This window comes from Gossypium raimondii, chromosome 9 (assembly GCF_025698545.1).
Source record: "Gossypium raimondii isolate GPD5lz chromosome 9, ASM2569854v1, whole genome shotgun sequence".
NCBI lineage: Eukaryota > Viridiplantae > Streptophyta > Magnoliopsida > Malvales > Malvaceae > Gossypium > Gossypium raimondii.
In genome coordinates, this window is record NC_068573.1 from 10711541 (window position 1) to 10739049 (window position 27509).

The 27509-nt window shown below is 32.5% G+C and overlaps 1 pseudogene; it reads right to left on the reverse strand.

Moving 5' to 3' along the window:
- Nucleotides 1-654: 654 nt before the first annotated feature.
- LOC105798408 (glycerophosphodiester phosphodiesterase GDPD1, chloroplastic-like) lies at nucleotides 655-26525 on the reverse strand (annotated as a pseudogene).
- Nucleotides 26526-27509: the final 984 nt, after the last annotated feature.

Below are 27509 nucleotides of genomic sequence, written 5' to 3' on the forward strand. Positions count from 1 at the left end.
CCACTCTTATATTTCTGGATTTTGGTTTCTTATTAAAAAAGTTTGATAAAACTATTTTTACCCTTATTCTTAAAGGTGAATCCTAAGTTATGCCCACGGACTAAAGACCCGTTAACCTTTATAATGAGACATACAAAATTATCTCGAAAGTTTTAGCGAATAAATTATCTCTCAATTCCAAAATTCCTTCGTACATGAGAGACTATTAATGAAAGAATAAAAGAAAGAGCTCCTTAGCTGCTTTGGAAATTGATGAGTAAATCTTTTGATGTTGTCAGATGGGTATTTCTCAAGGCGATCCTTGAACTAATGGGTTTTGGCTACAAATGAATTTCCCTTATTCTTCAATGCGTTTCAACAGTGGCTTAGGTTAATGGAAGCCTCTGGGGGCACCTTGCCATGATCTCAAATAGGGAGACCCTTTATTCTCGTATTTGTTTGTCCTATGCCAAAACATTCTTTCCCTGGTGCTAATAAAAAATAGAGTCAGGCAATCTCTTAAGAGGAGTCAAAATTTGCAGAGAACACCCTGTAATTAATCACTTTTTATTTATGATGATTGCTACATTTCTTTCAATGTTGATATTGATCAAAACAAACCAAAATTTTATCAAAACAAAATTTAAATTACTTGATACTTATTTAAAGCTAAAATGATACACACCAAGCAATACTACTGATAGTGCTACAATACCAACAATCATGATCTAAAGTCATAGCCAGTACAAACATGTTTTAACATAATAATTTTTCATTTTGTACATGATTGGGAAATACAAACAATTATAATTTTTCATTTTTATCTCAGTTGCAGGCTTAATCATCTCTCCCACTGCATTTGAGATCTCTTCAACAAAATCAACAATCTCTCCATCAATACACAGCCTCCCACACATTGCTGCAAAAAATTAATTAATGCACTAATCACACAAAAACAGCTGAAAATTAGAACATGATTTAGCTAGCCCATATTGCAGTGTAGGGAACTTACTTGAGCGTGCCATATGTGAGGAGAGAGAGATTAGAGTCTTTGATCTTAGGCACTGCTCCTGGGTTTTTGAATATTCCTTTGATCCCTGAAACAATCCCTTGAAATCCTCCTTCCAAGCACACATTTATGGCCTGCTCCAGCGAATTCCTCCTTGTATCGTTATAAATTTCAGTCCCACCGTTTGTTAAGAAGAAAACCTGTTGATTTCCCAAACACAAAACAAAAAACATTAAGTACATCTCATACAATTTACACTGTACCTGCAAGATGAGTTGAAGAACATGGACAAGATGGCGTTGCCGATAAACAACATTGTCATCAAATTTCAACTCGATGTTGAAACCTAAAGAAAGCTCAACTTTTTGGAAAGCTTCTTCAAGTGTACACAATGAATCATTGGTTTCAACATCCCATTTTACAATTTTCCCATCATCTGTTTTCCTTAATAAGCATTTCCTTTCTTTCTCTTCTTCTCTTTGGGGTCCGTAGCTTAGAAATTCTGCTAAACATACCTCTGAAACTCTTTCTCTATCAGATTTCCCTAGAATCACACCCTCTTTATGTTTTTTTAACTATCACTGTAAATAAAATATTTAACCCTTGCTAGTTTGTACGGAAATTATTTATATTTCGGTTGAATTATGGCTTCCATCCTTGTAAAATATTTGATTTAAAAAATTAATTTTACACTTAATTTAGTATGATTTCCTCCTCTAATATTATTTATGTTCTAAATTACTAATACCTTGAAATATTTATTAGTTGACTAATTTAAGTTTTAAAAATCGAAAAGTTAAAAGTTTCTATATGATTTAAAAGGTGAAATTATGGTTATTTACATAAAATTCTTCTGATTAGTTTTTCAATCTAAAACATTTCATTTATGCTAATGAGGCATTCACTCTGTTAGTAAGGTTGAAGAACTGAAATTAAAGCGTACAAAAAAATTGAAAAATCGAAAATCGAAAAAGAATTAAGGTGTTTGGACAATTTATGAAATATAAGTTAAAAAATTATAATTAATTTTAAGTTTTATGATGTAAAAATAAATATTTCATGTTTAAAATAGTAAAAATAATTTAAAATTTTAAAAATATATTCTTTAAAAGAATATCATATAAAACATATTAATTGTTTTTATTTACTAAAAATTAGAAATATTTATAAAAATACTTTTAAATTTTATCTAATATTATCCAAAATGTATAAAACAAAACTCATTTTGTAGAATAGATCCAAAAATAAAAAATTAAAAATTCAATTCAACCTCATTATTTGATTTTTTTAAAATTAACTTTAGATGACTAACAAAAATTTTTAAAGGTGTTAAGATTAATTTGAACTAAAATGTAACATTAATAATAAAAACATCAAATTATATTAAATAAAGTAAAGTAAAGTAAAATTCTAAATGTTCAAATTAAATATAATACATGTTGGAATTCATAATTTCAACTATATATTTACATATAAAGAATATAATAAAACTTAACATACATTTTTCAGAGAGTATAAAGTCCTCATGGAAATGGACAGGGCAATCATCCTTTGTCACCTGCAAAAATACCCACATTATGGCTTTTTGTAATTTCCACTGATTGACCCCCTTCTTATTTTCTATCACCATCACTTATAAAATCATTGTTTTTAAAACACCACAAAAAATCAGTTACTAGTTAACTTAGTTATTACCTCTCGGTCTCTAATTAACCTAACTAATCGACAAAAACTACTTATTCCTCGACCTCACAGTTTAGACCGGGCCAAACTAAGTGATGCTCGATAGATTATTCTTTTGACATCATCTACCTAAATAACTTCTTAGGGTTGTCAACCCTAAGGTTTAAGCTTTCTTAACCTGAGCCAACTGATCTAACAAGAAACCCTAAATTAGTTGTTAACTAGTCCCACATTCACTCGTTAATCTCCCTCGGATTTTAGTTCTTCATAAATCTAATTACAAAAATCCCTAAATTGAATTTAAACATAAATGCAATATGAAAATACAAAAGAGAGAAGAAAGAAATTGATTCTAAATATTGTTGAAGTGCAGAAACTTCAAAAAGATCCGTAATAATGTTGAGTGATTCACAATCGTGAAACAATAACACGAACAATTGAAAACGAAATTGAAAATTGAATTCCCAAATTACAAAGCAAAAACCTAATTTATGAACTAAAACTAAAGATGAAATGGAAGAAGTCCTTAATTAAGTTCTGAGCATTCCTATTCATAGGAGTCATGTTAGATGACTAATTTAGACCTAATATAGATGACTAAACATAACTAAATCGAGTTGTGCAGATGAAAACAACCTTGCTATTTTAATTAGCCTCATCGCAGCTGTGTCACGACACACTCAAGCCCATGCCACGACACTGTCGACAGTATACTCCTTTGTGGTGCGTTTAGGGCTATGTCACGACATCTTTTGGTGTGTGTCGCGACATGGATGATAGTATGCTCCTTAGGCAGTCTAAATGGTGTGTTGCGACATAGAGACAATGTGTTGCAACATAGGGAGCAGTTGATCTGCCACAAATTGTATTGGTAGATTCTGTATTTTTTGACACTTAACGAGCTTGTTTTCTAGGCATTTTAATATGTTTTATTGCATTTTCACATTTCTTAGTTTAGGATTAAAATATTGCAAAATAAATTTTTTATACATTATTTCGAGTACCTAACCTAATTGGGCTAATACCGGCCTTAAGGTGGTTTTAACGATTTACTTGAGTGTGTAAGAAACCTAATTTTAGGGATAAAAGCATAAGGAATAGAAGCAGAGTCGTAATACAAGCTTCCAGAGTCACAACACAACCAAGTTGATCAAGAAAATCATATTCAAAGTTGTGTTTCATGACATGCAGAAGTCTATGTTGCAATAGAGGTATGACCTGAGGCAAAAAATAAACAAGGGTGTTTCCATCCACACAATACATCTTTTTATGTAATTAAGGCTGGTGTTTACCCTAATTAGGGCTACTAAACTATCCTATAAATATTTAAGTTATGGAAAGCTTTAAGAGCTTTTTTGTCACATTATTTTTGGGGTTTGTTTTAGTAGATTTAGGTTAGTTTAGTTTAGTTTAGTTTAGTTTAGTTTAGGTTTTAATTTATTTTTCTAACATTTTTATTTCTTATTCTTTGGCTTGGATTCAATTTGAATCCAAGTCTTTGCAATTTCAATATTTCATTACTTTTCTTTTTATTATTTTTCTGCAAGTGATGATATCTTGAGCACTGTCAAAGGATTTTGCTATTTCAAGCACTTTACAATATCATATAGACAATTTCTATCTTTTCTCTTTTATATAATTTTGTGTTTTTGCATGATTAATCTAATAGTAGAAAAGATGATTCTTAAGACGATGAGTGGCTAAATATTTTAGGAGATTAACGAGCGGAAGTGAGGGTGATTAATAAAAGAGTTAGGGTTTTGCCAATAGGATTAGTTGGTGTAAATACATATGTTCTTAAACCCTAGGCTTGACAACACAAGGGACGTTCATGCAAAGGTTTTTAGACTTAGGTAGTGTTCGCTAAGTAGTAAGGTTATTGCTTCTAAGGGTTCGCATGCATATAGGGGGTCGCAAACATACAAGGGTCACAGAAAATAATACTTTAATCAAACTGGCTCGTTTATGATATTAATACATACTTTGGAAAAATTGAAAGAACACAACATGGCAAGCATGCAAGGAGAAATAAGAGGGGAGTGGGTGAGTTCATTGCGAACTCAATGAATCATCAGGAATATCAGAGTATGTTTTAAAGCACAAAGTTTTAAAAAAAGGAAGACTTAGTCTGAAAAATTGTATTGCATACTGGGTTAGCGGTAAAGGTGCAAGACCTAGTTCACAAAACTTGCTTGCCATCAAACATAAGTTTGTAAAAATAGTTTTAGTTGTACTTATTAAAAAATCATACTTAAAAACTTAGCTTGTTCATGTTTGAAAACGGATCTTATATAGCATGAAACATGCTCACATGTCTTATCGAAATGGTTGAGGAACATAAAATATGTTCTTGTACTTGTATTAGCTTTCTTATTTTATCTTATCAATTAGATATGTAGATCTCTTTATAATGCCTCAGAATGGCTCAAAGAGTTTTTAATATGTCCCACAAGTGTACCATAAGCTAAACAATCTCTTGTACGCCAACATGTCCCATTGAATGGAGCATAGCTTGACATTCTCTTATCCCTCCACATGTCCTAAGGCCTCAACGCCAAAATCACAAAACTTATAGGTGAGCACTCACAATCCTTTGGTATACCAATATATCCAACATATAAGCTTGTAAAGGAGCTCACATAGGAAATTATCACATAGAGCTTGCATAAAGAGCTAGCAAAAACATAGCTTATAAAACTGTACTTTTAAAACATGCTTTAAAACATATGCTCGCATAGGAGCACGCATAAAACATATTTACACTGAAAAACATGATAGTTAGCACACTTATGGTGATTCTTAACCACTCACCAAAGAAGCTGAGAATTTAAACGAGTTTTGCTTTGCCTTTATCCTTGTTGGTAGATGGTCTAGCTGGTTCGCAAAATACATAAACACACATATTACTTAAGAAGACAAAACTTATATATTTCACATATGCAAGCAAACCTGGCTTTCTAGACAATCAACCCTAACAGGATAGAGGCTTACCTTGGTTGCTACGAACTTTGTTCAGACTAGAGACTTGACAACAAAATATCGATGAGAGAATTTTCATGGAATAAGGGTTAAATTTATAGGCACTAAGTGACTTAGTGATCTTAGGATACCCTATTAGACTTTAGGAACCCTAGTTGGTTTAGCAGAAGATTACGTGCACGAAAAGTGTCCTACGTGCACGAAAAGTATCCTACGTACACAATATCTTTATTTCCTAATTTGAGTCTAACTTGACTTTGACTGGCAAACACCAATTCACAACTCAACAGGTGAACCCCAGCTTGCCAAACAGATTGGCAAACTCCAACTCCCCAATAGACTAGCTAACACACTTTCAATGAATTTGGCGAACCCCCTTACTGTATCTTTTGGCGTATACTTGATCTTTCGTAATTCAGTGTAGTAGATTAAACTAGTTTTCACACTTTAGGAACTTGAACACAAACATTTGGTTAAGTTTTAATTACGTTTTCACAATTTTAGTTAAATTTAATAAAGTGTGTAATTTGAGTCTTTTATTGACTTTAAGGGCCAAATGAGACCTAATGGTGAGCTAATATACTTTGTAAATGTGCAAGAGACCATTAGAATATGTGCTAACTTGATATGGTAACTGTGTTGCAACACGGAGCATTGGATGTCACAATTTAGGGAGCAGAATAGAAAAAATTCAAGACTGCCTTCGGTGTCGTGACATAGCCTGAGGATGTTGCGACACACCCTTGAAGACACCTTGAAGATGAAGCATAGTGCCCTCGATGTCACGACACAGGAGTTGGTGTGTCGTGACATCACCTCTATACGGGAAATAATTACAATCCAGGGGCATTTTGGTCCGCACAATCAAATATTAAGCACGAGAACGACAGGTGACCAAGGGTTAAGGACAATAACCACTCTAAAGTCTATAAATAGGCTCATTTAACACATGTTACAGACATTTTTCATATTGTATATTTTTCTTCTTAGATTTATTCTTTAGTTTTTCTCTTTTTTTAGGCTTAGGTTATTTCAATTTTTGTTTTTTTGTTTTGTGGAAGAAATCGGATTTGTGAAACATAATCAAACTTTGTAAGGGTTCAACATTTAATTCTAATACAAATCAAGCTTGTTTTAAACCTTATATTCTTGAATTATTGTTCATGCCTATTTTATACATCAAGCCTATATTGTTTATGAGATCCATGAGAAAGTAAACCTCTTATGAGGGATTAGCGAGTCGAGGTGTGATTAATTAACTATTTTGTAGGGTTCTCTTAGCAGATCAACTGATCTGGAAAGGAAAAACCTAAACCCTAGGTCTGACAACCCTAGGAAGTCATTATGGTGGGAATTAACCCAAATTTGGTATGGCCTATCCGTGAACCCTTTAACCGTGAACTGATCTAGACAGTGAGGTTGAGAGATAAGTAGTTCTTACCGACTCGTTATTCTAGTGGATGATCAGAAGATCCTGCTAGGATATCAACTAGTTGATTGAACAAGAAAACCTGAAGCGATAGTTGAGTATGATTACCGAAGTAAGGTAATCACCCATGGTTAGAGCTGATATATTCTATTATTTGATTTCTCATGATTTATTTATTTATTTTCTTTATTTTATTATTAGTAAAGATCAAAAAAACATTTATTTTTATTTTATTGCAATATAATTCATTTAAAGTACTAATTAGATCTATTTATGCTTAGGTTAGAGTTAATATAGTGCTTGCCTCCTTTGGGTGCGATCCTCAGAGTACTCATCTACTCTGTTGTAACTATATCACAACCTGAAATGTATACTTGCGAATACTGCGTTTTCATATATTTTGTGCAAGATTTCTCCTCTGGACATTGGAACATTTAGAGGCAGTCAATACTGCTTCGTCACAACACTTTGGCCGAAGGAATCTTCTTGTTTCGCAAGATTTTCACCTAGCGAGCCATAATCTTCACTGGTTCTTCCTCATATGTCAAATTAGGTCAAACTTCAATGACATTTGCTGGCACTACATGGGATGAGTCTGTACGATATTTTCTCAGCATAAATGCATGAAACACATCGTGAATTTAATCAAGTTCGTGGGGCAATTTGAGCAATATGCTACAGTATCGATTCTTTCTACCACTTCATAAGGACTAATGAATCTTGGACTTAGCTTCCCTTTACACCAAACCTTAGGACTTTCTTCCATAGCGATACCTTAAGAAACACATAAGAGTCTCAAATACGGATCATAAGAGTCTCAAATATCTCATCTCTCAAAATTTCTATATTTATACGAATTTGTAGAATGAAAAATGCTATATTTATATGGATCATAAAAGTCTCAAATATCTCCTCTCCCAAAAAGAGTTAAATCTAAGATAGCGTCGTTGGATTGAATTGTTGAAAGATTATGTTTGCATAATCGATTACCATCCTGGAAAAGCAAATGTGGTGGATGATGCCTTAATTCAAAAGTGAACATTTGAAGAGATCAATGTTCGCTTAATTGAGTATATGTGATTATGGCAACATGTTCGTTGAATTGAAAGTAAAGCTTATGTTTATTGATTAGAAAAAAAGGCGTAATTTGTAGATGCTAAGCTGGTAGAAAAAATAAAGCTTGCTCAGCAAGGTGAGAATAAGAATTTCAACATTAATGTGAATAATTTCCTTCAATTCCCCAATCAAATTTCTATTTTCGACGGTACTGAACCGAAGAAATTGATTCTATATGAAACTTGTGATTGTTCTTTTGTTATGCATCTTGGTGGTGCAAAAATGTATCGTGACTTATGGGAATATTATTGTTGGCCTGGGATGAAAATAAAAATCGTTGAATATTTTGATAAACACTTGACGTTCTAATGAGTAAAAGATGAACTTCAAATTCCCATTAGGTTGATTCAACCTATCTCGATTCCTGAGTAGAAATGGGAATGAATCGCGATGGATTTTGTCATTTTCCTACCAGCGTCATCAAACAAAAGAATGCTATCTGGGTGATACTGGATCGAGTGACGAAATTTGCTCACCTTTTGGTAATAATAATCGATTGGCCATTTTCAAAGCTTGCTGAAGTGTATATTCATGAGATAGTGAGGCTACATGGTGTCCCTGTGTCCATTATCTTGGAGCAGGATCCTCGATTCACTTCAATATTCTGGAAGGAGTTGCATAAATCTTTAGGTATGAGGTTGAAATTTAGCACAACTTTCCATCCCTAGTCTGATGGCCAATCTAAATGTGTTGTCCAAGTGTTAGAAGATATGCTTCGAGCCTCTATAATTGAATTTGAATATGGTTGGGAACATTATTTTCTTTTAATTGAATTTTTTATAATAACAGTTTCCAATCAAAAATTCAAGTGGCTCTTTACTAAGCTTTATATGTCCAAAAGTGTAGAAAACCTTTGTGTTGGTTAGATTTGAGTGAGAAAAAGATTAATTGGTCAAAAATGGTGCAAGAAATAGAAGATATGGTGATGATAATAAAAGAGAGATTAAAACTGGCCTTTGATAGGTAAAAGTCATATGCTGACCTAAAACAAAAAGAAATTGAATATGATGTTGGTGATAGTATTCCTAAAAGTCTCTTAATGGAAGAAAATTTTTTGCTTTAGCCACAGAAGGAAGCTAAGTCCCAGATATATTGGGTTGTACGAAATCATCGAAAAGGTAAGGCTAGTTGCCTGTTGTTTAACCCTAGCACCATAATTGCAAAAGATGCATAATGTATTTCATGTATCAATGCTTCAATGGCATCAATCAAATCCTTCCCATGTGATTCTTGTGGAAGCAATTGAGGTACAACATGATTTGTCGTACGAAATGGAGCCGATAGAAATATGGGCTCAATAATTGAAAGAATTGAGAAACAAACTATAACACCTCTAACCTGTATTCATCGCCGGAACAAGGTTACGGAGCATTACCAGAGTTTGCAAATCAAACAAACATAAATTTCAAACTTTTCAAATCATATCAATAAACAAGTTAAAACCAATTCAAAACATACATATTGTCCTTTAACCGAGCCCTTGAGGCCATAATTACTCGTTAGAAACAAGTCGGGACTAAATCAGAAACTCTGAGAATTTTTCAGAAAACAAAGAAGATTTTTAACACTGTAGGGGTCACACGGCCAAGAGACACACCCGTGTCCCAACCCATATCTGTGCCCGTGTAACTTACTAACTTAGGTCACACGGCCAAGCCACACGCCAGTGTACCAGGCCGTGTACCCTTAAAAATACCCCACACGCTCGTGTGCCAAACCGTGTGTGTAACACTCCTAACCCGTATCCGTCGTCGAATTAGGGTTACGAAGAATTACCGAACAAAACATAGTTAAGCACAATAATTTATTACATTTCATGCACAAAGTTATATCCACTTCTTTACAAAATTTTCCAAACTCAATTAGTTTAAATTCTCCTATTCACATAAACCAAATTCGCATATTAGATTCTCATAGCCAACCAAAAATCAATCATGCCTTACTAATCATTTCACATAATCGAACCTTATTTCATTATTTAACCATATCAATAAAACACATAATTAAAACACATAGCTAATTTAAACAAACATGCTTTACTAATTAAATCTCATTTTTAAATCATGCTTCGAAATTCAACCATTTCATTACCATCAAATTCATGTCATTCGAATACTTAAAATATATTCAAGCATATATCATTACATTTCATATCTGAGCATATGCCAAAACATCTATTTGCATACATTTATTTCATTAACAAATTACTAATCATACCATTTTATAACCATTCATTTACCACTCATTTCATGTCCACAAACTAACTTAAAAGTATATCGATTTAACTTACTATAATCATCAATTCATCTTAAGTTCAAACATGCACTTTCTCAACACTTAAACAACCAACTCATACCTTATCCACATTCCAATCTATTATCTCAATATCATACCAATTGCATCATTTAATCATCAAAACATCCAAACCAAATTGACCAAATTCAAGGGCATCACCTATCATAATAAGCATGCTAAACACATAACCAATATACATACACATCAATTACCATGATTCATCTCATAATATAATCCCAAAAACAACTCCATCATATACACCATTTCCAAGCCAACTCTTATGGCTAGAATTACAATTCAAAACATACCAAAAGTTCACTAGCCTATACATGCCATATACCATATATATAAAGCTTCAAAAGTACCAACAAGATGATCAATAGTGTGATGACATTTCCCGACAATCTCCAAGTTTGTCCTAGCTTCGATAATCTATAAAATAGTGAAAAATAAACACAGTAATCTTTAAAAGCTTAGTAAGCCATATACAAATAAACTTATAATACATGAAGTAAATATAACCAACTCATCAATGAAAAAAAATCATGGCTAATCACATGTATAAATATCACATTCCTCATCTAACTCACTTGTTAATGATTCATAAGCGTCACTTACCTTAACCTTTCAATTTTCATATACCATCATACATACCTGAAATGATTACTCATTCTCATATTCATCCACTTCTCAACATTGCCTATTGAACCGTTCAGAATTGATAAGGATACTCGGATAGTACATAAAGCTCGTACAATGCCATATCTCAGATATGGTCTTACATTTTATAATATATCAATACCACTGTCCTAGGCAGGGTCTTACACAAAATCATATACGATGCCAATGTCCCAGACATGGTCTTACACGAAATCACTCCTCGGAATCCTAATGTCATGACATATGTATCCTATACTATTCCTATGGTTCGTACGGGGCTTTCAGACGTCGTAATTCGGTTGATACTTTCTCGTATTCAAATATTCAACATCCAAAGCAATTCAATAACAAATAAACATATATAAATCAATTTAAAGGTTTTTATTTGAATATGAACTTATCTCGTATATACGATGAACAGATCAGATTGACCACTCATCAATTTTCGATTTCCCCCGATCTAAATCTGATTTCTTTCTTTCTTGATCTATATAAATTAAAATTTAGCTCATTTAATCACCTATTCATTTAGTTTCATTCAAAAATATCTATTCGGACATTTTTGCACTTTAGCGCTCAAAGTTCAGATTTATTCAATTTAGTCCCTATTTCACAAAATCACAAATTACACAAAATATCAATACACCCATGCTTAGTCGAATTTATTAGAGGTCCCTAGCAACCCAAAATTTACATTTATTTCACATTTCAACCACTCAATTTACACATTTCTCAATTTAATCCCTATTTGACATTTTTGTCAAAAATTACTTTATAAAACATGTAAAACCATCATCAAGCTTTCATATTTCAACATTAAACATCAAAGAACACATATATTCAACAATGGAAACTCTCAAAATCTTTAAAAATTTTGAAATTAAAGGTATGGGCTAGCTAGATTGAGCTGCAACGATTACAAAAACATAGAAATCATCAAAAATCGAGCAAAAAATACATACCATGCATAAGGAACTATGGCCGAACCTTTTAAAGCTCAAAAATGGTGTATTCCTATCTTATTTTCGATTAAGGAAGAAGATGAACACCAAATTTTAGCTTTTGTTTTATTTAACTTATGTTATTTATCATTTTACTAAATTAACCTTAATGAAAAACCATCAAATTTCATGATATTATGCCCATTAATGTCCATTCAATTTAATTATGGTCTAATTACAACATAAGGACCTCTAATTTAATATTCCATCAAATTTGATATTATGCAACTTTTGCATTTTACGCGATTAAGTCATTTTTTTCAAATTGAGCAATTAAACGATAAAATTAGCTCACGAAATTTTCACACATATCAAATAACATGCTGCAAATACTGGAAATAATATTAAACTAATTTTACAACTTCAGATTTGTGGTTTCAAAACCACTGTTTCGATTTAGCTAAAATCGGGCTATTACAATGTGCTAGGCCGTGTAACAGCCTAACTTGTAACCCTTTGAAAGCTACAGGGGACACACGACCGTGGCACACACAGTTGAGACACACGCCCATGTCTTTACCCGTGTGGACGAAAATAGGTCATTTTACAATCCATTTTTGTCACTCAAACTAGCATGTACGTATAACCAAAATGCACATATGCACAAGCCTTATTAAGGCACCAAAATCAAGCATAAACAAGTCATATACATATAGTATAACATCATACAACCAATATGTCCTTAGGCACATCAAATGACAATATATAAACATGTTTAACCATGTACTCAATTTGGCCAAAATGACTAACTAACTTTCAACTAAACTTGCATCAATTCAAACCATTGAATTAACTTACTATAGCCTATCAAATGGTACAAAATATGCCATTCATTCACTAACATCAATAGACATATATATCTTTCATAACAAGATACCAAACCACAACAAGTTACAAGGCTTATACAATATGCATATTCATCTATCATAATTCAAACATATTAACCCAACATCGTCCATAATAAGGTTAATATTTACATGCCATAAACTAAGCTCATATAAACATCAAAATGCTAAATCACAAGCCAAATCAAATGGCTATACCAACAATCGAAACACATGGCCAACATTAGCCAAAATACCTATACATGCTATTATAACCAAAATAAACGTCCGTAAATACCAAAAGAGCTGATAGATAGTGCGAAAGATCTTCGATGACTTTCCAACCCGAACGACCTTCCGACAACTACAAAACACAGAAAAATAACCCAAAGTAAGCATATCATGCTTAGTAAGTTCGTAACACATACGGTCTAACCTTACCAATACAATATACAACAATAAAGCATGTAAACCCAATCCAACATGAGAATAACTAATTCAAAAACTTATATTTGTACATTCATGCTCTTAATTTTCACAAGGTACACACTGCCTACCTTTCATCAACTAATGTAATTTACGTTGAAAGCTCTTACCGAAGTTTACACGAGGTGATAATACGATGATTGATGCATCCCTTTTCGTAATTCGATAACCGAAGTTATCCTTTTTCACAGTTCGACAGCCGAAGTTATCCCTTTTCATAATTTAATAGTCGTCACCATCCCTTTTCATTGTTCGATGGTCGTCACCATCCCTTTTCATAATTTGATAACCGAAACTATCCCTTTTCATAGATCGATAGCCAAAGCCATCCCTTTTCATAGTTTGATGGTCGTCACCATCAAAGGTCGATAGCCAAACCCATCCCTTTTCATAGTTCGGTGGTCGTCACCATCCCTTTTCATTGCTGATGGTCGTCACCATCACTTTCATAATTTGATAGCCAAAGCTATCCATTTTCATTTGTCAATGATCGACGTTACGCCGTTGGATTTTTCTATCAACACTTAATTTAATATTATAAAATAATAGCATAAAATTCATAAAATAAAATGAAACTTAAACATACAAACTTACCTCGATGATAAACGTAGAAAATTAAATCGACTAATCCAAAGCTTTTTCTTTGCCTCGATCTAGAGTCGTATGTGATCTATCTTGATCTAAATGAATAAATTCAATCAAATTAATAACTATTCTTTTCAATTCAATCCAAATTCATATTTTTGAAAAATTACACTTTTGCCCCTAATATTTTTATTTCTTTACAATTTAGTCCTTAGGCTCTAAAATGAAATTCATGCAATTTCATCCTTACCCAAGCCTAGCCGAATATCATACAAGCTTATAGCAGCTCACGCATTTCATTAATTCACAAATTACACCATGAATATTTCACATTTTTCAATTTAACCCATAATTGACAAATTTATCAAAAATCACTTAACAAAACTTATTTATCTAACAACAAGGATTCATTTTCTTCCATTAAAGATCACAAAAAACTAAAATGAATTCATGATAAAACCTTAACCTTTTAACATTTTTGCAAATTAGTCCCTGGGCTAGCTAGATTAAGCTACAACGACTCTAAAAACTTAGAAATCATTAAAAAGGGGATAAAAATTACTCATATGCAAGCATAGGGGTTTTGGCAGAATCTCAAGCTCCTCCCATGGTGTTTCTAAACTTAATTTCCGGTGGACTCAATTAGGTTGAAGATGACAACCTGTTTTCTTTTAATTTTTACTTAATGTATTTACTAATTTACGTAAATAACCTTATCATTAACCTTTAATAATTATTTAAAGATGTCCATAAAAGTCCAATCAACATTTTAACGGTCTATTTACCACATAAAACTCTCAAATATTTAATATCATAACCATTAGATCCCTTTAGCTTATAGAACTCAAGTTTTGCACCTATTGCAATTTAGTTCTTTTTATCGAATTAAGTATGCAAACGATAAATTTTCTTAACAAAATTTTTATACAGTACGACTATCATGTTGTAGACAATAAAATAATTATTTTGACGTCAAATTTGTGGCCCTAAAATCACTATTCTGATTTCACTAAAAACGAGCTATTACACAAACACATGTTATTGGCGAAAGTTCTATGACATAGTCATAGCATAGAACAAGCTGTTTGAGAACCAAAAAAGATTATGAGATCTCAATCTCCCCAACTCTTTCTAGGTAAATTTTGAGGATGAGTTTTCTTAAGGGGGAGAACCATAACAACCCAATTTTCAGTGGTTTCGAAAAATGCAATTTTGAAACCCAATTTTCGTAAACTGAGTCCGTAAATATAAAATAGAAATATTCACGAAGTTAATATGAAAATATAATAATGATCCATTAAGTAATTTAACCGATAAAATTGTTAATTAAAACTTAGGGACTAAATTGTAAAAGTCCAATCGCTATTGAATTTTAATTAAGAAAAGACTTAAGCTCCTAAATAGCAATTACCCAAAGGACCAAAATGGTAAAGAAAAAAAATCCATAACATGAGATAGTAGATGTAGATGATATTTCTACTTAGATTAATTAATGATAAGATTAGTATAATTAAATCTTAATTAAGTTAATTAGACTAGTGGAGAATTCACCATCTTCCCCATTTTTCACATCGTCCACCATTTTTATAGAGACAAAGAAAGCTTTAAATTTTATTGTACATTCAACCAAGAAAAATTGTAAGCTAAAGACGATGTCGGGCTGTCGCGAGAGAAGGGAAAGGCTAGAGTCCTAAACGAGTAGTTGAATTATTAGTTTGTAATATTATGATTCGAGAGCATTAAAAAGATATGCATATACGTATTGAATGCATGATTGATTAATAAGGTAAGCCTATGCTAATAGTATGAGTTGATTCGCGTTGATGATATTGGTTAGGAATTGAATCGAGATGTGTATGTCGTAAATGAATTCTATATGAAAATTCATAATGATCGATGTGATGAATTAAGTGCAAATGAAATGGTGATATATAATATATGACATGTGATATGAACTATACTATATGATATTGAATACATATTAATTCATGATAAAATGAATTAAGAATGATGATATATGAATTAGTTTATATAATGATGATAAATGAAGTGTTTGGCATGAATGAGATGTAAATTGATTGATATAAAGCTTGAATCAATTATGCTTATATGCCTAATGTTAATGTTTAATTGACTTGAATCATGGAAGTACCACCGAGTTTTATCTCTCAACGTACATTTTTTTTGTGCACGTGTTCAGGTGGATCTCGAAGCCCCAAGAAGTATTTCAACATCCAAACTACAACCCTCGACTCAACATTGTTTGTATAGCCTCTTTTTATTTTAATATATAGAGTGTACCTAGGTTTTGAGTTTATTTTGCATAATATGTGATCATGTTGATATTTCAAGTTAGAAATAGTTAATTTTGATATGGCCAAATGGTTGGCTTTTTGCAATTGAGATTGGTATAATAGTTTAAATGAATGAAATGTTGTAGAACTTGTAGCATATATGTGTATTTGTATCAGATGGTTATTTGGTATGCCGATTGAAGTTAATTGTTGATTTTGTTTAAATTTGAATTGAGATTTAAATGGATTTTTGGCAAACAGACAGTGACATCATGAAGATGGACCCTTAAAGTTGCGACGAGAAATCAATATTGAGTTGCGTCACAACCTAGAACCCTGAAGTTGCGACGCCAACTCGATATTTTGAAAATTTTAAAATTTGGTTGTGATTCGATCTCAACACATCTAAAGGGCTTTTGAAAGCACGTATATGATTGTTTAACACGTCATAATGAAGTTTTAATATTAACAATATGTATTAACTATAAAATTACAATATAATCGATTGTAGTTGCTCTGGCAACGAATGTGACATCTTCATAGCTTGGACCCTTAGATCGGGTCGGGTATGGGGTGTTGTAACACTGCAAACTCAACCTAGATGTTAGGGCCGAATCAAGAAGTTTTTGTTAATATTTCAATGCTTTGATTGTTTGATTTCAAATTTTTGCTTAATATAGCAGTACTTATTTTGCAAAAACTCATTTTCGTTTTTTTCCTAAAAAACTTAATTTTGTTAAATAAGTGTTTTCAAAAACATACATTACTTTCCACCAAATTGAACTGAAATAGTAATATTACCTTATTTTATCTTTCTGAACAAAAAACTAATGTTAAACTAAACTTTATTTGATAAATTTTTTATAACAAATTTAAGTTTTTTTTATAAAATAAAAGTTAAAATTAAACTAAATTGATAAAATGATTCTTCAAATTGAAGTCTAAGTGATAAAATTTTAAATATTTATTTTGAATTCTTAAAAACTTTTTGAAACAACTTTAGAATCACGTTAAAATGTTTTTAACCAAGTTAAAAGTCTTTTAACAAATCAAACAAGTTAGAATTGCTCAGGCCAAAAAGTATCGATACCTTTTTGGACAAGTATTGATATATTTGAAAATCGATACCCCTCAAATAAATGATACCAAATGGGCATTCTAATTTTCACAAAATCAACTAAGTATCAGTCCGGTATCGATACCTTTTTATAAGGTATAAATAAAATTGTTATGGTATCGATATTTGAACTTCAACTGTCACTAAATTTAGCATTTATTAGAAAAAAAATATGGATACCTTTTTATCTGGTATCGATACTCGCTATTGCAAATGTATTAAATGCTCTAGCTTTCACATCCCCAATGGCTTTATTAACTACCACAACAACTTTAACGGTTGGAAATCAATTAAGGGGTATAAATACCAGCTTCTAAAGATCCTACAACAACAAGAAATCATATTCAAGCAAAAATCATCAACCAAACAACCTTTGTACTCAATATTTCCATAATTCTCTTATACATACTTGTGAGCTCTTATTGTCTTTATTTTGATCAAGTGTATTCTTGTCTATTTGTGCTAAATTGGCAAACATTCTGATCTTGTTAGGATTATTTTTTTGTTTTCTTCTTTATATTTCTTTGAGAGGGTTTATCTTAATATTTGAATAGAAATATTAAGAGAGTTGTAAGGTTAAACCTTGTCCTCAAAGGTTGAACAAATTAATAAATTTTGGAAACTTCATTAGTTGTGGAAAACTAAGTTAGTGGAGTAGTCAATTGGGGCTGAACCACTCTAAATTTTTGTGTTCATTGTTTCATATTCCTTTTTTGATTCCAAAAAATTTTTAAAGGTCAGTTCATGCCCCTCTAGGAAATTTCAATTTGATTAATTGAGCTAACAATTAGTATCAAAGCTAGTATCTAAAAGACGGTCTAACAACCAAGAGAAGATCCTCGAGGTAACTTAACTTCCATTTGTTCAAACCACACAAGATGACGTATTCTTCCGACTCTATTATGGTTTGTGAGTCTCAATTCATTAGCAAACCTCCTTACTTTAATGGTGCAAATTATTCATATTAGAAGACTACAAGAATGTTGTTCATACAAGTCAACAATCTTGCCGTATGAGACATCATGATGGTGGTCCATCCATACCTTAAAAGCAACAATGAGAGATCTTTGTTCCAAATAGCAAGAAGGAATGGAACGAGGAAGATAGGAGAGGAATACAATTCAACGCCAAGGCCATGCACACTCTCTTTTGTGCACTTGGTCCAGAGGAATATAGTAGGGTATCGTCATGTTCCAATGCCAATAAAATTGGGGACAAATTGGAGGTCGCTCATGAGGGTATCGCTCAAGTTAAGAAATCAATTATAGGAATTCTCACTCTTAATTATGGGACAATTATGATGAAGCACGATAAGGACATCAAAGTTATGTTCAATAGATTCGCCATTAGCATCAATGAACTCAAATCCTGTGGGAAAACCTATCCCAATGAAGAGATAGTGAGGAAAATGCTTAGAAGCTTGCCAATGTCTTCGGATGCCAAAGTTATAGCCATAAAGGAAGCTAAAAATTTGGAGTCTCTTGTTAGAGTATGCCCAAACATCAATCATGAGATGGTTGTAATAACATACTTGATTTATCATGTTTATTAATATAAGGAGTTACCATTATTATTTCAGTTTCTTTTCTGTGTGTATAAATAAACTGTTTTATAATAATGTCCTAAGAATAATATGATTATTCTTAAAAGATCCTTAGTTAAGTATTATTATTGGATAGGACAAGGATAATGCATTAAGACTAACATGTAGTTGATTGATGATAAAGAGTTGTCATTGATATGGAATGTCAGAATCAATGCATGAATATGTGTGTTAGAGAACAACATATTGGACTGACCCATTATGAGTATGTTTCTTGGATTATTATGTAATTGTCACGATATTACTCATAGTGATTAATATGTATATGATCCTCAGACTTAAGATCATCATAATCCCAACATCGTGATACAGTCAAACGTACACCGTAACTGGTTGTTCTATAAAGGCTGATGTTGGATATACCATAATTGATGTAGAGGGATATGGTTGGTTGATATAGAATAAGTCCCTCCTACATAATGGGAGTAATATCGTAGGCCACTTGATTAAGTGAGACTAGAAATGCATGGCCATGCTCAAATAAGTTGATATGAGATGTCATACTTATTTGTATATCGTAGTCTGCTTAAGATATAAAGGAACATGGAATGGACTATGCAAGTGTGAGTATTCCATGACTTGTATCCAATCCAGAGATAAAGGACTTAAGGATTATTGCATAAAAGGTTAATCATAAAAAGGTTATGTCGAATCATGATCTCTTGTGACTTAGGTAGCAATGATGCATTGCTAGATGCCACTCATTGTTTGTAACATTAGAATCGTTCTAGTATTACTGCTAACGTTACAAGAACCTACAGGGTTACACCTTATAGTTGAAATGAACGAAATAAACCATAGTTGGTATTGTTTTTGGGGGTCGTTTGAATTAAATTAATTATAGAATTAATTTAATTCGGTAACCAAATTTCCAACACATTATGTACAAGGTTATTGTACGCATAATGAGGACATGAATTTGGTTAGAATATGAATTCAAATAAATATATGGTTTATCGAAATTATATTATAATTAATGTAATTATAATTTTCGGTTTAAATTATTATTATATTTATTTAATTCTTAAAAACCCTAAAAAAAGATATATAAGAATCCCGTTTTTGTTGAATTTGGTCTAGCATCCGTCAAAGAAAAAAAACCCTTTTCAAAACTGTTTTGGGGATTCCTTCCGTTCATAACCAACTGGGTGGACTACGTAAAGGCCGGGGTCAGATAGATTGCGGCTAGGTTCAACAGCAGATCAGACTACTCGTTGTTAAGGCATCACTGTTTACTCAGAACGAATATTAGGTAATTTCGTAACCTTTTTCACCCCGATTCGTTCCTCACACATGGATCCGTGGTTAGGGTCGCCGAATTTTTAATTTTTCTACTGTGCCGTAGGGGTGCCGGTGATCCAACATCTTTTTCATTAGATGAGTTAATTGATTCTTTGCTCATTCATGAAATAAGACTCAAAGGAGTGTATAAAGGAGAAGAAACAATTGAAAAGAAGAAGGTTGGTATTGCCCTCAAGTCCATGATAGAAGAAACTGATTCTAAAGAAGATGCAGATAAGGATCAAGAGATGGCTATGTTTGCAGAAGATTTAAGAGGTTCATAAGGTCTAATAAATGAAGAAAATTCCAAAAGAAGGAAGGAATCAGGATTGAATCTACCAGGGGAAATGACCCAATCATATGCAATGAATTCAAAAAGCCGGGACACATCAAGTTTGGTGTTTCTCAATGGAAGAAAAGAGGTTCAAGAAAAAAAACACAAGGCTCATGTTGCTACTTGGAGTGATAAAGATTCATCCAACAATAAAGATTAAAAAGTATCCAACCTTTGCCTTATGGCCATCGTCGACTCTAAGGTAGCTTCTAACTCATCTAATTCAACTTCTTATTCTTTTGATAAGTTACGAGATGCCTATGATGAGTTGGGTTTGAAGTTTGAATCAATGATTTCAAAATATAGTGAAACTATTTCAAAACTAAAAGATGAAAATAATTCACTCTCCAAAGTCAAGCATGAACTTAAAAGTAAATTAAATGATATGCAAGCTAGTGTAAATGATATTGAGAAAAATAATTTTGACTTGCATAATTTGCTTTCTAAAGTTCATGACAGTCATCAAAAGCAACTTGAGTTGCTTAAGAGTGAAAAAACTCACTCTAACAATGTTTTACCAAAATGATTTTTTAGAAGAGAAAGCTAAAACAAAAACTTTGTTAAAACTAGCTTTAATTTCTATAAACATATAGGGCTCCAAAATTTTTACAAAGGAAAGCTTATTAAAAGTATATGGGTCCCCAAAGGACTCATAAATTCTCAAGATAATGACATTCTTTCAAAATGGATACCTAAAGGGACTAAAATTATATGAACTAATGCTTATAGACCAAAACCCAAAATAATTTAGGTAAAAATTAATGCTTAATTCCATGTTTATAGGAAAAATGAGCATTACTTCAAGGTAGAAGATTCACTCAAAAAATCATGGTACCTTTGATAGTGCATGCTCAAAGCACATGACCGATGACAAGAGCCACTTTGTCAATTTGAAGCTTAAAAATGGAGTAGTTACATTTGGTGACAACTCTAAAGGATAAGTAGAAGGAATCAACTCTATTGGTAAAAAATTTTCAATTCTTATTGAAAATGTTCTTTATGTCAACAATCTTAAGCATAATCTACTTAGAATTAGTCAATTGTGTGATGGTGGTCTTAATGTCATTTTTGAGTCTAATAGTTGTAAAATAGTTGATATTGTGTCTAATAAAATTTTTCTTGTAGGACATAGGATAATAAATGTTTATTTGGTGCATTGTAAATATTTTCATGATTCACTCATATGCCTTGTTGCTAAAAATGAAAATAATTCTTTATTATGGCATAGAAATACTAGGACATGCTAGCATGAGCATATTTCATAAACTAGTTAAAAATGACTTAGTGACAGGATTGCCTAAAATTGATTTTGAATTAGATAAAGTTTGTGATGCATGTATTAAGGGTAAACATAAAAGAGTTTCCTTTAAACCTATTAATGATGTACCAATAAGTAGAGTTCTTCAACTAATTCACATAGAGTTGTTTGGTCCTATTAGGACAACTAGCTTGGGTGGAAAATAATACGATTTTGTGCTTGCTAACGACTATTCTGTTAGAGTATGCCTAAAGACCAATCATAAGATGATTTCTAACACCCTGTACCTGGCCTGGTCAACGAGCCCGAGTAACAGGACACTGCACCACTGTCCCAACATCGTAAATTACATAACGTCTCATTAGCATGCAACCATAATCTAATTTGAACATTTATAAATATTCCAAGATAAAAATATCCCAGGCGACATTAAATTATGCTAAGCATACATTAAATGAGCTTGTAACAAGATAAAAGCATGCTTAATGACTATTTAACCAAAATTACCAAAATGTTACACAGGTACCGATTCTAGTTCAATGATATCGATATTTCTCATAGATGGTATCGATAACGGTTAGAAAATTGGTAGCAAATCAACATTCTGTTTCTCTACAAAAATTAAATCTAGCAAACTATCGATACCCTATCAAAAAATATTAGTAATTTTACTCCGATTATCGACACTTGAGACATGGTATCGATACCAAATTGATTTAATGACTTCCTGCACATTCGAATTAATATGAAGGTATCGATACTAAGTGCCCAATTATCGATACCTTTACATAAAACACTAAAATTCATAGCATAACAGGGCAATTAACTCCCTATACACAAACCAATTTATCATGTATTCATAATCCACAAATTCAACATCAAAGATACCCAAAATTCACAGTTCAGAGCGTCATCAATAATTTAAGCTAAGTAAACCAATGAACTAACATCAAACATCCATAAATTATATGAGTTATAAAACCAAGCAATCATTTAAAATATCATAGCAATAATCAACCAAAAATTTTACCACATTTCCTTATTCCCACAATTCAAAATAATAGCAATAATTTCACCTACTTAATCACTAAGTCTAACTTGGATCACTTCCGCAACGCTCACACCACAACGCTAAATATCTGCAATGGTCTAGAACTAAGTGTGTGAGCAAAAATCTTTTAACAAATTAAACAAGTCAAAATTGCTCCAAGCCAAAAAGTATTGATACCTTTTTGGCCAAGTATCAATTTTTTTTAAATATCGATACCCCTTTAAATAAATGATACCAAATTGGCATTCTATTTTTCACAAAATCAAGTAAGTATCGATCCAGTATCGATACCTTATAATAAGGTATCAATAAAATTGTTATGATATTGATATTGAAACTTCAATGGTAACTGAATTTAGCATTTATAACAAAAAATATTGATACCTTCTTATTTGGTATCTATACTCTTTGTTGTAGGTGTATTAAATGCTCTGATTTTCACATCCCCAATAGCTCTATTAACTACCATAACAACTTCAACGGTTGGAAATCAACTAGTGGTATAAATACCGGCTTTTAAAGATCCTACAAAAACAAGAAATTATATTCAAGCAAAAATCATCAATCAAACAACCTTTGTACTCAATATTTCCGTAATTCTCTTGTACACACTTGTGAGCTATTATTTTCTTTCTTTTGCTCAAGTGTATTATTGTCTATTTGTGCTTAATTGGCAAACATTCTGATCTTGTTAGGATTTTTTTATTTGCTTCTTTGTAATTCTTTGAGAGGGTTTATCATAAGATTTGGGTAGAAATCTTAAGAGACTTGTAAGTTTAAACATTGTCCTCAAAGGTTGAACAAACTAGTGAATTTGGGAAACTTTTTAGTTGTGGAAAGCTAAGGTAGTGGAGTAGGCAATTGAGGCCAAACCACTCTAAATCTTAGTGTTCATTGTTTCATATTTTTTCTTTGCTTTCACCAAAACTTTTAAAGGCCAATTCAAGCACCTTTTGGAAATTTTGGTTTGATTAATCGAGCTAACAACTAATTTGCTTATTCTGAATTTGCAGCGGTAAAAGTTCTTAAACATTTTAGTTTTGAAAGTCGTACATCCTTTTTAAATAACAGAAAAATTATGCGGTACAATTAAAACTAATTCACCAAAAATAAAGTTAAAAAATTGTCCATAGTCTGAATCAAAGTCCATAATTTATGTAAATAAACCTTTATAATTTGTTCGGTTTAGAGAATTTGAATCAGAGCTCCTGAACGCTGCCCAGTCCTAGTCTTGAGGATTACCTAAGATGATAAAGATAATTGGGTGAGCTAGGAAGCTTAGTGCGTGCCTTATTCCAAAAGTATAACGAATAGCAAAAGTAATGCACAAAAATTTCATATTAGAATAGATAATAGATGGCATGGTATGCTAAGTAATGTATACTGTCAAATAGAATAGATCCTACCCCTATTCGCTACACAACATCTCCGTCCATCCAACACAGCAAATAGGGTTATGGTAGATCCATCCAAACAACACACCAAATTAGTGATCGTACGTCACTATGTAGAAATATGCAGTGAAGTTGCCAAATATTTGTGGTAAATTTGCCAAAAATAGATATATGTGGTCAAGCCACCAGAAACGCAGTCAAACTGCCATAATAGATACGTGGTTAAACCACCAGATAGTGCAGATCATTAATCTGTCACAACTTCCTCCATATCATAATCACATCCCACCCTAAATGCATATGCAAAGTCATAATTCATATACAAATATATTCATATTAAACATTCTTATTCATAAGCTTATCAGAACAGAACATGCTAATAGAGTATACGATTTTCAAAATTAGAATTATGCACAAAATCTTAGTCGAAATTAAAATATAGGAACATGCTTGCTCAATTACTTATACAACAAGTCTACGAATTTACCAAATATAACATGCTTTCAAAACATCTAACAACATACATAACAAACTAATCTTATTAGAAGTAAGTTGTAAAATCATAACCAAATTTCAGTTTCTTGCTAACTCGCATGTTTGACCCAACTTAATCGTTCGAAATGGGCCCACATGCCCTACTTGTCCAACCCATGTGGCCCACATGGCCAGGCACACACCTGTGTGGCTCACATGGCTGGGCATAGAGCCAAACATACGATTGTGTGGCAGAGACAATAAGTTTCGGTTTCACACAGTTTTACTGATTTTTCAGGTTAGGTCACACACCTGACTTTTTTCTAGAAAACATCAGTACAACAACCACCGAACTCCAAAGTAGAATAGATTTCCACTGTACTTAATTCACCAGAGGATTATGCATCTCAAGATTATCCAATAAGTTATGATACCATATCGATTCTCTAAAGCACACACGACCAACAACGAAACCAAAAGAACATCGACACAAAATCTCAAAGTATGGGTAGTAACAAAATAATAGGAAAGAATAACAAGAGGAAAATGAGGAATAAAAATAAGAGGTTGCCAATAGGAGAATTGAAAAAGAATTGAAAGAAAGAAAATGTAACAGAGAAAAAAATGACAAGAGGAAAAAGTCTCCACAACAAACATGAAAAAAAATAGAAAAGTGAGAAGTGGAGGAGAGGGGGGATGACACAAATATAGTTTTTAAGGAATAATGATTCAAAAGTTAGAAAAATTATAAACCATATTATCCTAGCCTATCAAATTTAATTGTTATCCTATCAGGTTGCTAAGAATTTGAGTTTGACCCATTTACTGATAGCTTTGGCGGCACAGCAGTGAAGGAGGAAAAATAATTCTACTTTTGTACACAACAAAATTCGAACTTGCGAACCAATGGTAGGCTAAGGCCTTACCACTGAACCAGTAAGCTCATTCTTGATGACAAACTTACAAAAATTAAATATAATCTAGGCGCTTCAAGCTAGATATATAAATAAAAATAATCAAAATTTGAAATGAAGGGATTCGAACACAAGTTCTCAAGCACACATCTAAAACACTTAAGCCCTAGGAAAAATTAAATACTTGCCACAACTCCTACACCATTTATTTTAAAACAAGGTGTGACCACTCTTGGTTCACTAACCCAATTTGTATGTACTCGATTTTTGGGATGTGATAACTCTCACCTCCTTAAAAAGAATTTTGTCCTCGAAATTTCTACTGTCACACCACTCACTTAACCACAAAGTTCGTAGTTCCTCTTTTCCAATTGACCACTACACTTCCATTGTGCAACCCAAATTCCAGTGTAGTTCGGACAACACTTCACCTTATACCTCCAACAGACTTCCTATTCACTATCATGGATTGCCTCATAAAATTATCTCTAGAAATATCACTAATGATTCCTCTACCTTAAATTCCCAGGAACAACAAACATTTGGATAAAACCAATTATCAATCAATACAAGGTACAACTGCAATCACGTAAAAGTACCTGTATTGATGCCAGATGCGTCTCGATCTTCTCGATACCTAGCTGTATAAAATAGTCTCTGATTCCGTTTCTCAGCTAAAGCTTGTATCTGACTAAGAAAATGATGTGAACAATCCTTAACAGGATGCTCAACGGACCCACATCTAAAACACGCCACCATTTTCCTATAACACTCGCCTGGATGGCGTCTACCATAAAATGCACAAGTCAAAACTTGATCATTACCCACAACTGCCTCAAACTGTTGAGGTCTGCCTAGTCTGGCCCACTTCCAAGGTCACGTATTCGTGCCAGTAGGACCAGAACCCCTCTTATTATGTACTTTATTCTATTCTTTTCCCTCACTATCCAAGCAATTACTCACTTTTACTATCTTGGTCCCACTCGGCTGGAGTTACTCAACCATTGACCCTCGGCCCATAGATCTAGATTGGGCCCATCGACCCTCTATAAAACTCTAAGTGTAACATGGTGCACAACATCGTCTCCAGTTTCCTGATTATATTCTTTAGTGGTAGGTGTATCAGTAGTTTCACTTGTTTCTAGATTGGGCATGCTACCTAGAGAAAAGGGCTTGGCCAGCGTCCATCACGCCCTTACATACCACGACAATGTGTATCTGGGTACTCATTAACACTTCTCTTTAGTTCGGAAGTTCTAAAGATTAGCTTAGAAAGTTCTTAATCCTAAGTCTAAATTCTTACAAAAGTAACTCCTCTAAAGTAGAAAAGAGTTATTCCACAATCTCTAAAGTTTTTCAGTCTAACTAAATTAGCTAAAGTATAAGTAACTAGAGTATAACTATCTTACTTGGGTCAGCCTCGGAGCCTAGGATTCTCATTTATGAAATCTTAGTAAATTTTATAAAAATTGACCCATATCCTAATTCCCAAAAATTTTCATTAAAATCATAAATTAAATTTACACATGAAATTTTTTTTAACCCAAAATACCACAACCCAAGTTTTTAATCGAGCTATGATACCACCAACTGTAACACCACAAACCCGGCCTAGGGGACTAGATCACTGAGGTTATGTTAAAATTTCAAAGCTTTGATAATTTTTTTTTCAAATCATTGCTTATTCTGACATCAATATTTTTGCAAAAACTCATTTTCGTTTATTTCGTAGAAAACTTAATT